Source organism: Phyllobates terribilis, unplaced genomic scaffold (genome assembly GCF_046119375.1).
Source record: "Phyllobates terribilis strain yellow unplaced genomic scaffold, ASM4611937v1 Scaffold_9__5_contigs__length_417890890, whole genome shotgun sequence".
Lineage (NCBI taxonomy): Eukaryota > Metazoa > Chordata > Amphibia > Anura > Dendrobatidae > Phyllobates > Phyllobates terribilis.
This window is the reverse complement of record NW_027362769.1, coordinates 332,902,570-332,907,405: the sequence shown is the minus strand read 5'-3', so window position 1 is coordinate 332,907,405 and position 4,836 is coordinate 332,902,570. Positions and strand designations below refer to the sequence as shown.

Sequence of the window (4,836 nt, the reverse complement as noted above, 5' to 3'; positions counted from 1 at the left end):
AGGTTAAGCAGATGGCTGCGGCAGATGTTTGAAGCCTGGGAAGGGGGTAATACCCACGGAGCTTCCCAGGCTACTAATATCAGCCCCCAGCTCGATACCTAGCCTTTACTAGCTATTAAAATGGGGGACCAAAAACAAAATGACATGGGGTCCCCCCTATTTTAATAGCTAGCAAAGGCTAGGCAGACAGCTGGGGGCTGATATTAATAGCCCAGGAAGGGTGCCATGAATATTGGCCCCCTCCCTGGCTAGAAACACCAGCCGTCAGCCGCCCCAGATATGGCGCATCCATAGGATGCGCCAATTCTGGCACTTAGCCTCGCTCTTCCCACTGCCCTGTAGCGGTGGCAGAGGGGTAATAGGGCTGGGGTTGATGTCAGCTTATAATGCCAGCTGACATCAAGCCCAGGTTAGTAATGGAGAGGCGTCTATAAGACACCCCCATTACTAACATAACCTCGAACAGCCGAATTTTTTGCAAATCGTTCACGTTCATCGAACAACTCGAACACCGCTCAAAACAGCTCAAATTTGAGATCGGCAAACAGTTCTAGTCGAACACCGCTCATCTCTACTAACCACACAACACAATGTGTGTGATGTTGTATAGAGAGTGTAAGCATAAAGTTTGTGTGATCACTGACGACATATGCAACAATCATAATAATTTTGTGGTAACAGTGGTCCAGTAAGCAGACATGGAAATATTTCTCTAAAGATATGGACTAAAAACAACATTACAAGTACATCAGAATGTGTACTTGGTTTGATGTCTAGAACAGGATGTAAACATATAAATCAGACTACTTTACAACTAAACAAAATGAGTTTTATAAAAAAAACAGTAAACTGGTGAAAATTAGATAAATGAGGTATTTGTTATCTTGTCTGGGAAAGAGGAAGCCTTTGCGAAGGATGTGTAACATTTTCCACAAACAAAAATAAGCTTGCAACCCACGTCAAGGATCCTCATTGTCTTGCGAGTCTCTAAGTAACGCATCTCCAAATGTTGAAAAAAAAAAGCCAAATAAAAAAATCTAAACCAACAATTCTATCTAATGATGACAAGCTTTGATTCACTCCATTTGCCATGGGACACTACCCTCTGGTGACATAAAATAATCACAAAAAATATTCCTGACTCGAAGGCGCAGAAGTACCAGCTTGTGGACCACGCGGAATGTCTTGTGGTATTGGCACGCCTAACATTGTCACGTCCTCAACATCATCCAAGAATGATTCATGTGTTCTTGCAAAATTATGCAAGAGGATGCTTGCCTTTATGGCTGCCTTGACATTGGCCGGATGCATTTGCATAGCACTGTCAAATATACGCCACTTAGAGGTTAACAATCCAAAAGAACACTGAACAAAACAATGGGCTTTCGCTAGTCGTATGTTAAAAATGCCCCTTCGTGTGTCCAAACCTCTCTGCGAAAATGGACTCAAAACATGGCTTGAGAGTGCAAAACCCTCATCAACAACCATAATAAATGGTGCAGGTGGATCAGACGCTCCTGGAAGTGCACATGGGTGGGGAAGGTTGACATTCGTTTCAGCAAGCCGCCTTGCAAATCTGGAAGAACGAAAGATGTGAGCATCCGACACACTACCATAGGCACCAATGTCAGCAATTACAAAACAGCCAGCAGCACTACTGAGAACATTTTTTTGCAATTAAAGAATCATTACCTTGAGTTTGTCGGTTTCTTGACACGAATGTGCTTCCCATCTAGTGAACCGATACAATTCGGAAACTATGCTGCTTCTATGAACCCCTGGGCAATCCTCACCAGTCATGTGTGGTTGGCTGAGGCATCATTTGGCTCTTCAGTTTGTCCCAAATAATATCACAGGTTGTCCGCACAATCTGGGAAATCGTCGACGTGCCAAGAAGGAACTGAAAATGGAGTGAACTAAATGAATTGCCAGTAGCCAGGAATCTGAAATTACAAATGAAAAAATGTTAAAAAAAAAACTGAAATAATGACAAAAATAATTCAGATCACAAATATGCAGTGTATACATATGGTTGTTTAAAATGTGGAATAGAGTGCACACACATTATAGGCTGAAATTACAACAACATTTCACATCTAACTATATTCAATACATGGCAAATGTGTGGGGTGAAAGATAAACCCCAACTATGACAGAAGCACACAGGTGTTACACCCATGCCACTAGGTTCAGATAGGGTGAAAGGGGTTTTATGAATTCTTTGGAATCCTAGGGAAACTGTTACTCAGAGTGACCATAGGCTGCAGCTTCTCTCAGGCACACGATGGATTCAGTTGCTGACCAGACACATCTGACGAGAGGCTTTTTCAACAGTTTAACAGTGGAATTTAATCTGAATAATAATAATTTTTTATTTTTATAGCATATTCCGCAGCACTTTACACATTTTAGGGGGGACTTATACAGACAATACAGAATAAGCATATTTCATATCGAAAGGAGTGAGGGCCCTGCTCGCAAGCTTACAGTCTATGAGGAAATGGGGGAGACACAAAAGGTAGAATGAACATATATTGTATAATGCAGCCTTGATATACTAAATAGGATAAATAATACATGAACTAGTCGCCTGCCAGTACGTGTGCAGTCCTGACCAAGGCTATTATGTGCATGGTTGGTATGAACCTGAAAATGACGAAGATTTTAATATGGGGGAAAACTGGGATGGACAGACAGTGTGTGGAGGCGATACGCCTCCACACACTATCTGAAGCACACACACACACTGAAGCATGGCCAGTGCAATTCAGGGATATTGCAGCAACAATCTTCATTACAGTAGAGTCTGAGTTTCTTGAGCAACCGGCTCCAGTAACTACAGTAGTTTCTTCACAAGACACAGTATTACTGTCTCTTCAGTAGCATAATTCAGCATAGATTAGATCTCTTAGCAGCACACTTCTATGCATACACAACCACAGGCTTTTCCTTCATAAGGACACAATAGTACACAGCATTCTTTATCCTGCATGGAGATGGAAGGGGGGAAGGTTTGATGAGGGAGATGATCCCTGTGACACAATTCCTTCCAGTCCTTATTTTCCTGCCTGATAATACTCTGCACTGTTAGTTCAGGGAGTTTATCTGACGTGTGCTTAGTTTTGCTCCTGATCTGAATCCTGTTCAGTTGCCTTATGTCAGATCCAGATAACACACCACCTTTCTCTTCGGCTTCAGCCAGCCAACAATAACAAGTTTCCCACAATCCCACTGGGGCAATGCTAAAACACTGCCTGTCTCCTGTGACTGTGTTAACCCTTCTAGTTGCTGGATGCTTCTGAAACACAACACTTCCTGTCTCCTGTGCTTGTGTTATTTGCAACAGTTGCTGGATGTTTTTGAAGCAACAGCACTACTTCTGCATGTCACACAGGTGTTACATATACTGGAGAGCAGGCAAATGATGGATAACACATGTTGGTAAGAGAACTGGCCTAAGTTTCGCTATCATTTCACATATGCCAAAATGGTTGTTTGCATTTGAGAAATTTATACTTGGACATTAATGAAACAGGGCCAGTTAAGGCATTCGCAAAAAATGACAGAGAAGCAAACTTACCTCATGGTTACTAGCAAAGGATCCTCTGGAGAAATGCTTAGTCTTATGCAGGTGTCTTGTTTAAGTAGGAAAGGACGCAAATCTTCCAGAAGTTTGTCAAAACAAGACATGGACATGCGTCAGAAAGCAACAAACTTTTCAGGATACTTGCAAAGTTCATTATATAATGTATGAAAATGTCCACATGCCCCATGTTGCAAGAGGAGAGGGTGAACCTATAGTCTTTTGGGACACAGTGGTTCTTCACCAAGCATATGGCGGTGAACCCCAAAACGACGGGACACAAGCCAGTCCAAACACAGCAACACCTCATTGGAAACAGACATATTTGCAAACCACAGAACTACTAACACACAAGCCAAAGCATAAATGTGTGGGTTTTTTTTGTTTTAAGCCTTGGAAAAGCTAATTAGTGAATTGGCGCACCATTTCTAGTTAAATGCAGGTAATTAAATAAATAACCCTTTTTTGGCCAAACCAAATTCAACCATATAATGCGTTTTCACATGGAAAGCACACGGATGGCGCATGGATGTAAAAAACAGACACATGGAAAGCACACCGATACAACACATAAAACACACATGGACATGGATAGCTCCGGTACCGATTTTTCCACGTGAAATGGCCTAAGTGTTATTTATGAAATTGGAGTATTCTTAGGGCACCCAATGTCAGCCGAACCCACTGATTTGGACAGGATTGGCTCACAGTCCAATGTGTATGGGGCCCTTGAGACTTTACCTTGACAGATGATGTCAGGGAAGAGAAGGATCCGGCACGTTGAGTTTCCCACCCTTTTGTTCCCCCAGAGAGAAGTCCCCACCATAGAACTCTATTTCATAGGGTGCTCGGCCCAGCATTCTTGTATATGGGGAACTTGGGAGTGATAGCTGTTCCCTGAAAGATTGCTTGGCCGACAGCTATCTATTAGGTTTGGGGGGGGCTTTATCGAATGATTGTTTGGTCGACAGCTATCTGTTATGATTTGGGGGGCTTAAACTAATGATTGTTTGCTGACAGCTATCTATTATGTCTGGGGGGCCTTTACCGAATGTTTGTTTGGCTGACAGCTATCTGTTATGTTTGGAGGGCTTTACCGAATGATTGTTTGGCTGACAGCTATCTGTTATGTTTGGGGGGGCTTTACTGAATGATTGTTTGGCTGACAGCTATCTATTATTGTTCTATCTACTCATGAGCAGCTAAGGGAATGTTCATAGTTATTCTAGTTGAGACTTGTAGAGGTAACCAGT

The 4,836-nt window shown here is 42.4% G+C and overlaps 1 pseudogene; it reads right to left on the bottom strand.

The window, feature by feature from the left end:
• Positions 1-748: 748 nt before the first annotated feature.
• Positions 749-3,893, bottom strand: LOC141161348 (uncharacterized; annotated as a pseudogene).
• Between the last annotated feature and the right edge of the window lie 943 nt (positions 3,894-4,836).